We start from the raw sequence: 12,584 nt of genomic DNA on the forward strand, positions 1-12,584 counted from the left end.
GTGGTTCTGTGTGTCCACTTCTACTTTAGTATATATATTTCAGGTTTTTAGTTAATATGATATGATAACTACATATATGATATTATGAATACTTCTAGTTTTCTGTCTGACTGCCTGTCTGTTTCTGTTTCTCTCTGCCATAGATTTGCCAGTGATCTAAGAATTTCTTGCACCTGTCAGAAAGATGTATTTAACTCATACTTTAAGGGGAAGCAAAGCTTGCTTTTTGAAATGAGCAAATTTTTGAATTTGCAAACACAAAACTGCATATTGGTCTTTGTGATTTATTTGTTCACAAAAGAGTAATTCTTTTTTCCAAATTGTAACATATAAAACATGAGTAATTTTATCCAATAAATAATAAAGAATATGTGCTCAGATATTTTGTTTTTTAAAGAAAGTAAATCCATTATTCCCCAATATAAGCAGAAAATATGATAGCAAATTTGTAGCATGGAAGATAGGAGACAGAATTAGGTTATTATACAATAGCCTCCCTAGTGTCTTTTTGATATGTTGAGTTGTGCTTTATTAGAACACAACCAGCAGTTATTAACTGTGCTTTGTGAGAATTATGAGAGTTAAAGTACAATCTATTTTAAGACACATCAGATTAAAGAATATTGTTTTATATCTATCTATTGACATTATGTTATCTTGCTACTGTTATCGGTGATCTCTTATACTGAATTGTGATTGCAAGTTTTTCTAATTGTCCATGTTTCCTGTTTGATTCCTCAAACCAAATCTTGGCATTGATACAGAAAAGACCTTTGATAATTTGAACTGGGATCTCTTGTTTAAAATTGTGGAAGATACTGACTTCAGTGAGAAATGTATTACTTGTAAAATTACTTGTAAATATTAAGACATAGCTGAAAGATATGACACTAGGATGTAAAGCAGACACAGTAAAATGGTCTTAAAAATTAGTGAAGACAAAACCAAGCTGATACAAATTGGCAATGTTCAAGACAACACTCTGATAACATTAGGAAGGAGGACCTTAAAATTTGAAAGAATTTAATTACCTTGATAGCATCATCGATACAGATGGGAGAAGGGAAGCAGATATGAAATGGACCAACATGGACCTTATCCATTATAAATACAGCAACCAAGATCAGATTATTTAATGCCATTGTCATACCGAATTCCATTTATACAGGTGAGACCTGGAAATCTATGACAAGAATTATTCATAATAAGATCAATGTCTTCCAACAACTTTGTCTCAGAAGGATTCTTCATATCTTATATTGGGATCATGGCACAAACAAGAAAATTCTACAAAGAAGTAATTCCTGAAGAGTCTCTGAGATAGCAACAGAATGAAGAATGTGCTTTACTGGACATGTGGTTTGCACAAAAACTGCAATCAATTGGATATCACTAGATGGTGTGAAGAAAAAGAAAAAGACCAAAGAAAATCTGATGCTAAATATTTCAGGAAGATCTGCTAAACATCAACCATAAATGGGAGAATGTTTTAGAAACTGTTGGACCGAAAATTGTGGAGTACACTTGCAGCCTAGGATGTTATGATGATGAAAATTGATTTATACTTCACAAAAAGCACCGATAATTGGAAATGGAGAATTAACAAAACCTTGTGAGGGACAGAAAGACAATGATGCTCCTCATCACCGTAGTTATTCATCTTGGCTTTGGAAATATTGAATAAAGACATAAGACAGGGTGAAAACATTGCTGGAGTGAGAATTAAAAGGGAAACATAAATTATAGGCATTTGTTGATAATTTGATGATAATTCTGGAAAATCTTTTGGAAGAAATAAAATTATTAATGGAAGAATTAAATTTTTTGCTGCATTAGCTGAATTTAAAATTAATAGTGGCAGAACAATGTTAACAAAAATATTAGGATGGAAGAGCTAAAAGAATTTATGGAAAACACCAGTTTTAAGATTGAAGAAAAAAGTAAAATAATGGCTATTACTATGATTAATATGAATTGTACATTATTTCATAACAATTATGTTATGGAATGACATTCATAAGGATATGCTAAGATGGGAGAAATTATGAAGAATTGGAGAGAATTTCTGAATAAAAATGAATGTATTTCTTAGAATGATGTTTTTATTCTGAACTATACCTATTTTGACAACTGATGTATCATTTTAGCCATGGCAACAAGGGTGAAATATAAAATCCTTAAAGATGCAAAGGAATGAAGGGGATTGTGACTGCTTGATTTGAAATTGTATTTTTGTCTGCTGTTTGTTTTGGATGAAGGAGTGGGTCCTGCTGAGAAATAAGAGAATCTGAGAACTAGAAACACATGACTTGAGGTTTGGATGGCATGGGATTTCTGAGGTGTGATAAACTTGATGTTCTTTTTAAAAATCACTATATTAAAAAAAACAGTGCTTTTTTTCTAAAAAAAAAAAAAAGGTACCGGAACTCACACACGTCATACAACCCGCCTTGCCTACCCTACAAGGTTCCATCCAAAAAAGGTGCTGGAACTCCTTTCTGGGCGTTCTATGAGAAAAAAAGTCCTGAGAAAAACCATATTTAGAGTATGAAATAGATATAAACCAGAGTATGCCCAAAAATTGATTTTTGGATCTTGATACAAAAGAAGCATTTTATAGAAAGAAAACAGTAGGCAAAGAGAGGTAGTTAACATTAGAGCTGTTGAGAGATGGTTAACAAAAGCATGCCAAAAATAAGATGAAATCAAATGATCAATTGACTTCAAAAGGATTTTGTTTTCATTTATTTTGTTTTGTTTTCATTTTTCTTGGAACTATTCTCTATTTATTTCTTTGCATTTTTTCCACTTAGTACTTTTCTGTTATTTTCTCTTTTTCTTCCAAAATGTTCAAGGCTTTTATTCTTTTAAAAAATTCTTTACTAAGAGCTATATATGATACTTTTACAAATTAAAAATATTATATTGTCTTGAAATGGAAGCTAATCTCAATTTTTATGAAACTGTATTTAATTCTTATACAGTGGACATATTCTTTCTGATCAGTCTTTTCCTGTTTATTTTTGTTTACTATGCAGCTATTGCACAGCAAATGGCACAAAGTAATTTCTTTCAGCTCTAACATAATAAGAGATCTGAAGTAAAGTTGCTTCTTCCTCTTCTTAGACCAAATACTTAAGTTCAAAATAATTTTCTTTGGCAATTCATATTGACCTTATATCCAGTCATATTGTGATTTTGATCAATCTATTGCTTTGGATTAGGAACATTCTTGTACACCTGCATTTACTTGGGATTTATACACTACAAGTAGTCCAGTTCCCAAAGTTGCTTTAATGTTTCTAGCTAATTTGCAAGATAAAGATAAACTGTGAGCAGCCAAAAAAAGAAAGAAAAAAGGAAAACTTGTGAAAGTACTGCTAGTAATAAATCAAAGAAATTGGAGAATTCTTAATGGGTAAAAAAAGCATTCTAGAAACAACTGAAACAAGCTATTAAAACCCAGGTTTCAAGTGCTGTATATCTTTGCTGATGCCTTTAAAATTTAAGTGATCTTTCTACCATTTCTGTTTTCCTCTATATCTATTTTTTTTCATCTATTCATATAAACCTATGAATAGTTTTGAATTTAATATTTGTTTACTTATGAATTTATAAAGTGCTTCACTCAAAGTTATTCAAGCAGTATTCAGGAGCAACAGCCACAGCTAATTCAGTATGGTTGTTATTTTTATTTATAAATACAATATAAAATGTACATGACACATCATCTTTTAGGGTACTGTACTTGTCCTAAGTTTTAAGTAATTATCAGAGCAGTGGAAAAGACAGAAAAGGGAAGACGTAAATACTGAAAATCTCCCTGAATTATAATCTAAACTTTCATTCCTAACTACATTTCCTAGTAATGATGTATATAAAAGGATCTACAGTATATCTTATTCAGAATTTTCAGGGTTTAGTTCCTAGGACAGGATGGCGAATCTTTTAGAGACCGAGTGCCCAAAAACTGCCCCCTGCCCCGCCCCGCCCTGCTCCACCCCATGCCCCACCCCCATTCCACCCGACCCTGCCTGCCCACAGGTCCACTCACTGCCCCCAGGGCCCACCACAGATCACCCAGGCATCCCAGCAGTGCCATGGGAGCCATGCCCTCTGCCCGCGCCCCGCAGCATCAACTGTGCGTATTGGAGCATGAGGGCAGAGTCTTGTCCATGCTGCCTGGCTGCCATGTCCTTGGCTGCGCTGTTCCGCATGGGCCACGCTCGGGGGCGATTCTCCTCCAGAGGGGTTGCTGGTGAGGAGGGGGTCGTGGGCGGAGGCTAGGCTGGGGCAACGGCACGTGTGCCCACAGAGGGCTCCGAGTGCCACCTCTGGCACCCGTGCCATAGGTTCGCCACCACTGTCCTAGGACCTATTTTTTTATATAAAATGTCCCAAAGATGCTTTTACAAGAGACAACTGGACTTGCCTGTTTTTCTTTGAAGATATTTGGCTTCTCATTCAAGAAGCTTCTTCAGCTCTGAAGCTTCAGCTGAAGAAGTTTTTTAAATGAGAAGTGAAACATCTTCAAAGAAAAACAAGAAAATCCAGTTGCCTCTTGAAAAAGCACATTTGGGACAACCATGACCAGAATGACTGAGAATCTCCATAGACATTTTTAATAGAATGTTTGTACATTTCAATCCTATGTTAATGTAAGTACTCTGCATTTATTTCATGGATTTTTATTTCATTTGGAACCCAATTATTACATTTTATATTTCTTTAAATTTTCTAGTACAATTTTCAGTGTAAAAAACAAAAAAAAATAGCATTGAAAATGCATATTGTGGATAGAACCTATTAGAAACAAAACTATTTAGAAAAAATAAAATTTTATATAGTAAAGGTATCTGATAAGTTATGTTTTGGGCCAACTTATTTGAGGGACCCTTTCTCCCCAATTACATCTGCTTGTCCCATCAAATCTAGCAAGAGAAGAACGCTGCAGATTCTGTCTCTCAGAGAATTATACTTGGCAGCCCAAGGAGGTGGACCTTGTCTCCTGCTTCCTCCCCAAAATGTCAGTTCCATCGAGAAGTCTCCTAAGACTGGCTTTATCATCAGGCCTGGAGAGATGGGTAGGTCCCAGGGGACTAGTGAGATTTTTGACTCCATTACTGATCAAATTTCTTATGTATGTATGCTTTTTTAAAAAATAATTGCTTTTGACATTTTTATTGTTTTATCCTGTTTTTGCAGTATGCCATCCAGAGTTACTTCTTGTGAGATAATAAATAATAATAATTTTCTTTCCACCTATGAGGTGGGAAATATTAAAGAATATATTGTTTAAAAGAAACTGCAGAAAGTGTGTGTGGTCTTAGATATCATTGCTAAAAAGCATGTATCTATTTAAGAGTAACCATGCCTCTGGAGGAATTGCTTGCCTACAATTTTAAGGCAAACAATTCTTTTTGTAAAGCTTACTGTAGGTCTTTTCTCTCTCCCTTCCAACATGTATATTTAGTTTTGATTCCTTCTCTCCCCCCCCCCAAAGAAGTTATTCTATTCTCACTTCCATCATCTTCAGAACTATCTGTTCAAATAAATGCAGCATAAAAATATTGCTTCTGAAAAAAATAAGTATTAGCAATCAGAAATAGCTACCTAAATATGAAGTTTTATACTGATCTTTTTTTTAAAAAAAAATATCCAAATAAAGGAGAAAGAATGAATGTACAGATCAACATTAAATAGATATAGCTTGTACATACAATGTACATACAAGTTTCTGTAAATCCCAAGTGCCAAAGGGGTTACCTTTGTAAAGTATCCATACATCTCAGATAGCTAAACTAGGCTTATTCAAATGGAAGTACTGGATTCTTTGGAAACTGATAGATAGAATGTATATGCTATAAGGAAGCAAAAATTTGGAGTGGCAGAGCCAGGTTGCATTCTGTTGCATATTCTGCCTTTGCTTCAAAAAGAAAGAAGACTGCACAGACGCATATTATTTAGGTGCTATTTCTATACATTTTAATATAGAAAAGGAAAACAAAAATATGTTAATATAGTTTGCTTGTGGTATAAATTGAGTGTCTTGTTCATTTGTAAATTCCAAAATAATTATTCTGTATCTTGTAGACTGAAAATATCTTTACTTTTTAGTTGTAAATTTATATTATTAATATTAGGAAATATATAGTGATGGTTTACCACTTGACTTAAAGATATGTTTCATAATTTAAAAATATTTAAAATTTGGCAGTATTTTTGCATTTGGTATAGATGGTATAGATGTGTTTGTAAATGTTATACAATTTATGGTTATGACAAATTAATGTCTTTGTTTTTTAATTCTAATTTTCCAAAGATTATCAGGCTTTAATTTGCTCATTTATCCGCTGTGGATAAATCAGTACCTCAATTATTGATTATAGAATTAATAAACTATTGGATAATTAATTTTTATGCTTAGTGTCCATTTCTTCAGATATATACTGCTATTCAAGAGTTGAAAATATACTTTATAAAAAGGAGAAATACTGTGCAAATGATCAATGTTTTTCTGGGGTCAGTTGAGATGTTTTGTAAATTTTTAAAAATATCAGTATTATGTAGTTCTAAAGAACATCTTTCTGGATTCACATGCCCATTTTTAAGAATTGTTTTAAACATCAATACTACTAATGTCAGCCATAATCTGACCTGGCTGAATCAACTATAGATAAGCTAGTAAAATCAATTATCAAAACTCAAGATTGACATGAAGTGACCAAATATCTTAAATATTCTAGTCAGGGATAGTGTAGGCAGATTGATCTATATTTCTTTCATTGTCACATAGGGTTTCTAAAAAGAAATTTTCAGGTTTTTAGTTGAGAAAACTATTCTTGGAAATCTTCATAGAATAATGTAGAACACTGTGGTTGTTAAGCAAACCCATTGTTTGTTACAGTGTTTTCACCAAATATCAGACATAAACCCTGTTTTTTGGCAAAATATTATAAATTGTGGACACATGACTATGAGATACTGCAAACAGCTGATAATGCAGGCTGGTCACTCAATTCCAAAATGCAGTCCCTTGACCAAGCAGAGCAGATTGGCCATCAGATTTTCAGAACCAGGTTGTACGTACTTTTGAGGGTGTTTAACATAACTTCTAATGATCACTAACCAAGAACTATTTGTATTTCTTTAAGCTTGCTGTCAATATGATTCGTGTGTATCTTTAAAAAAGATGATTAGACACAAAACTTAACAACAGTTTTAAACTGATAGACAAATGTTGGTTTTATTGGCTATAGGTTTATAAATTTGATTCTGTCAGTGGTCTGAGATGAGATGCACCACTTAATTTAATCCTTGGATTTGAATGTAATCCATTCAATACAGAAGATTTTAATTCATTTAGAGCGACCATGTGTTCTCTCATCTATTCTTTGCTTTTTTGATTTGAATTTCTCCAGTATTGTTCATGGTGCTTCTTACCAGTTGGACTGCATTTAACTTTTAAGATAGATACAAAGTAGTAATCGAGTAGTTGAACTATTACCCTTGTCGTCTATTCTACATGGTTGGCCTGTCTTTTCTTGACTCCAGTTCTGGCCATACCAACAAAACCTGTTTGGGATGGAGTGGTATTTTTGTTTTGTTTTTTATTTGTTTGTTTTTTAGTATTCATAGGCATCTATAATTCATGTAGCCTTACTCTTCCTGACCATATTGTTGCACTTTTGGGATATTTCCTGACATTCTGTCTTTGTTATATGTTGTTCTTTCTATTTTTAAAACTTGTCTTTTTTGTTTATCAGTTTATAACAGATATTTTGGTGCAATCAAGCCAATCTCATTAGGTGTCTCCCCTTTTTCCTCTTGGTATTGTTTGTATTTGTGCCTTAATTATCTCATTTTTTTTTAGAATTTTTCAGTTGTCTTGAACTGTTTTTCCTTTTAGGATTTCCATCCATAGAATCCTTCCATCTTTTCCCTTAGCACATTGAAGTCAGCTCTCTTGAAGTCTGGAACAATTTAGGTATTTTCAGTTCTCCAACCTGGGTTGGATAATCATTAATGTCTATCACTGATATTCTCATTCATGTAATTCCTCAAAGCGTGTTTGTAGGAAAGAGATATTGAACAAAAACATTAAATGGATAGTTTTCTGTTACTGGCAGCAAAGGTTTCTTACTTTTTCCACAAATGTAAATTCAAAGGTGAATTTCCATGCAGTGGTAGCAAGGAAGACTCCCTATAACAGTGGTGGCGAACCTATGGCACGGGTGCCAGAGGTGGCACTTGGAGCCCTCTCTGTGGGCACATGTGCCATTGCCCCAGCCTTGCCTCCCCCGTGACCCCCTCCTCTCCAGCAGCCCCCCGAAGGAGAGTCGCCCGCGAGCATGGCCCACACAGAGCAGAGCAGCCAAGGACGTGGCAGCCAGGCAACGTAGACAAGACTCTGCCCTCATACCCCATCATGCAGTTGATGCTGCAAGGCGCGGGCAGAGGGTGTGGCTGCCATAGAACTGCTGGGCTGCCTGGGCGATCTGTGGTGGGTCCTGGAGGTGGTCAGTGGTCCTATGGGCAGACGGGGCAGGGGGACAGAGCAGGGGTGGGGCAGGGGGGCAGAACAGGGGCGGGGCCAGTTTTGGGGCACTCAGTCTCTAAAAGGTTTGCCATTACTGCCCTATAAGCTGGATAATACATAAATTGTGCATCCTCATGTTATATTGAGATTTTATTTGGACTCAGGATAAAAATGGAAGTGGAAATTGAATGTATATTTGCACATTGTTATGTAGCAATACATACAGTTATGCAATTTACAATTTGCCCACCAAATTCCCTTTGATATTGGAATGTAAACACAAAGTTGTTAGAATTTTATTATAATTGGTCCTGTGTAATGTGGATAAGCAATAGGCACCATATTGAGGAAGTGATTTTAAAGATGGGAGGGGGTAAAAAACATTTGAAATTTTCCTGTGTTTAAAGGCACAATAATAACAAAACTTTAAATTAGCATAAGAGATTTAAGGCATTTCAGGAAAACATTGATTAAATCTGCCAGTGAAATGAATGTGCTTGATGAATGACCTAATTAGTATATACTTGGTTCTTTTTCACTGCATTGCTTATCACTAATTGCTCTTCTGCTGATCTTCTCCTGACAAGCAGGAAAAAATAAGAATGAGTGATTTGTTACAAAAACAGTGAGGTTCACTTTTAACTCAGTTGAACCTACTGTCAAGTTAATTGAAAAACTGAGCCCAGGAGTTCCATTGCCATTTAGATTATGGAAAACACAGTTAGTCAGTGTCTGACTGTGTACACAGATACTTATACTATGAACTTTTTGTACTGTTTCTTTAAGTATGTCTAATCCCTCTTTCTTTATAGATACACAAACATACACAACTGTAGAATGCATAGTTATTCCTCCATCTTCAGGATTAACTTTAATACAGTTGAACCAAGTTAAAGTAGTCCTTTTACTTCCTTCAAAACAAGGTTTCTGATGGTTTGTAATGCTGATAGACAATATGGATTTAGAAAACTGAATCTTATAGGTGTTAGCCAGGAACTGCTTCTGAGCAGACATGTCAAACACAAGGCCCGGGGGCCGGATGCGGCCCGCTAAGTGGTTTCATGTGGCCCGCGAAGCCATCCTGGAAACAGTGAGAGAACATCCCCCTCTGCCTTGGTCCTGGCCAGGCTGGCTGGGAGCCAATGTACAATTTTGTGGTGGCCATCTATGCTGAATGCATTCAGTCTTAGCTCCATAAGGCTGTTCAGAAACAGCGAGGAACCAGCCCTGCCGCGTTGGCCCGGCCCCTGGGTGCATGCTGGGGAGGTGCCACCCTTTGTGAGGAATGAAGAAATGCACCATGCCTTGGCACTTGCCCCGGTCCCACCCCCTTCTTCCAGAGACCCTCAGATCTGTCCCACTCCTGCCTAGGCCCCAACAGGCACCCTTGACGCAAACAATATAGAGCTGGCTAGTAGGCCACACCCACTCCATCCACACCCAGTAGGCCACACCCACTCCATCCACACCCACCCAGTAGGCCGCACCCACCCTGGCCACACCCACCCGGCCCCCCAAGGGCAACCGCAATGCTGATGCGGCCCTCAATGAAATTGAGTTTGACACCCCTGCTTTAAAGGATTAGAGGAGGATTTTGCTGGACATAACCCTTATGGCATTCATGGGGAATCAGTAAAAAGAGATTGCTTCCCTGGACATCACCAACAGGATGGCTTCCAAAGAAAACTGTGCAAGAATATACTTTTTGAGTCACAAGAATTTCCATAAGGAATTTAACATTAGAAAGAAAAGAGTAGTGTGTGTGTGTGTGTGTGTGTGTGTGTGCGTGCCCGCGCGTGTGTTTCATTCAATATGACAATAAATTGCCTTTATTTATTGATATGTATTTGATATTAGAGCAAACCCATTTAAACTATAATGAGACTTGAGATAGTCATGATATACTTAAATAATAAATAGCATTTGCTGCTATTTACTAATGGAATTTTGTATGTGGAAGTTAATTTAAATATAACTGATGCTTTAGAGAATGAATATTTATGAATACAGGGTCTTTATAGTTTAGGTTATACTATTTAAACGGCTAATTGTATCTATGGAGTTTAAGTTGCATCATAATTCATCTGTGTGATACTATGTTGATTTTATAGTTTTTAAACTGTATTTGTAAACTGCCTTGAAATCCTAGATAATGTTGTAAATGATTACATTGAAAATAGTCTGTGTTAGTTAAATTATACATTTACATTAAATTAAATTAAATATTTAAAAGACATTGCAAACTCCTCTAAAGTCTGTTCAACCTTCTGCTCTATCACTGCTTGAAATGTGAATTTAAAAGAAAAAAAACTATCTGAAAACGTTCTAGCAGATGGTTCATCTCATAAGAATTCCACCTCTGATATTCTGCTCTGGAATTGTATCTGCACAGTTGCCCAAATAATAAAATGCTGTTGAAGCCACAGCTAGAAACATAGATTGGTAGTGTTAAATATTGATGTGCAGTAAAGCACAAAGCTTTAGAATGTAATATTCTTTTTTATAGTAATAATGGGTGCACAGCTGAGAAATGTGGTATTGTGACATCATTTTAAAAATATAGATGAAAATGATAATATAATTATGCATTCCTAATTGAATCACCATGAGAGAACATATTAGCTAACTAGTTTGCCAAGATATTTTTTAATGCTTAAGGGCTAATTTATTGGAAAGATAATATATAGATTGATCCCATATCTACATTTCTGTGAGGCCCCTATAATTCATCTTGAACAAAATTCTTGCAAGAAGCTTTTCACTTGATGTGGACAATCCAAATTTATTTTTCCATGATAATTAAAAAAATTAACGTTGCCATCCTTTACTGACACCGTAGCTCTGGCACCTGAAGCAAAAATCTTACTTATGATAAGGACAGTTATGTTAATCATGCCATAATATCTTTTGGCTAATTTTATATCTTAATTTGAGAAAGAGATGGCAGATCCTATCAATAGCAGTACGAGCCAGCTCAGTGTACAATAAATGTGCCCATTCAATTTTTCTTTCTCTTTTTTTAAAAGAGAACATAAGTGGGCTATGTAATCTGAGTAACATAAGGCAAAATTCATACTGAGCCTTCCATCTTTTGTAAATTTATATGGACATGAACCAGTGGAACTTTCCATTATTGCAATGATTATTTTAGAATGACCAAATGTAGCCTCTATAAATTCTTCTTCAAATTTTTCAACAGTTTGGACAGTTCCCCCCAATTCTCTCTTTAGGCTATAAGAAAATTACCAATAACTTGCAAAGAATAAGATTTTTATATATCGTAATAGTAGTACTGCTCTTTAAAAAATATTTTTAAAATTTTATTAAAATATTTTTAATAAAGAATAAATAAACAAATAATATTTAATAAAGAAAAATGAAGAATTTGTTTTTCTGGGATTTAATGAAGTATTGAGCATCATAGAAGTTAGATTTTGTGGTAGTGCAAAATCTAGGACATCCTCTGTCCTCTTTGTCCAATCCAACATCACCATGCCCCATCTAGAATTTCATCAAAATTGTCTTCTCCATTAAAATAATTTCTAAAATATTTTTTCTTCCATCAAATTCAATGGGAACCCGTAAGCCAGAAAATGTAGGAGACTGTTTGTATCCATCAGCAGAAAACTTCATGAGAGAAAGCATTGTTAACTTTCTAGGGAAAATATCATAGTAGCAGGAGAAATTGACCCCTTGCATTGACTAGAGAAAAAAGAATAAAAAATGATCTCCTTTGGAAGCAACCTTGCAACTGAGAAGCTGGCCAGTCCATTGACCAAAGAAGAAGAGTTCAAATTGCTGTTTAAACAAGACTTCCAAGAATCAAAGATCAACTTTGCATTTTGCTTACTATTTTATTTCTGATACTGATTGCCTCCATTCTTTCTTTGTTCCTCATTCCTCATTTGTATGGCTTATTGTTTTAAGTAACTGGATGGTGAGGCCTGTCTCTCATGCTTAATTTATTTAAGCATCTTTGAGAGATAATTATTTTATAAATGATATAAAAATGCAGGAAACAAATAATATATAAATAATAAAGGAA

General features: G+C 35.0%; 1 protein-coding gene across 4 annotated transcripts in view; it reads left to right on the top strand.

Moving 5' to 3' along the window:
• RBMS3 (RNA binding motif single stranded interacting protein 3) overlaps positions 1-12,584 on the top strand; it is a 591,790-nt gene that overhangs the window by 265,261 nt on the left and 313,945 nt on the right. The window lies entirely within an intron of this gene.

This window comes from Crotalus tigris, unplaced genomic scaffold (genome assembly GCF_016545835.1).
Source record: "Crotalus tigris isolate CLP2741 ecotype Arizona unplaced genomic scaffold, ASM1654583v1 scf7180000017871.4482833, whole genome shotgun sequence".
NCBI classification, from domain to species: domain Eukaryota; kingdom Metazoa; phylum Chordata; class Lepidosauria; order Squamata; family Viperidae; genus Crotalus; species Crotalus tigris.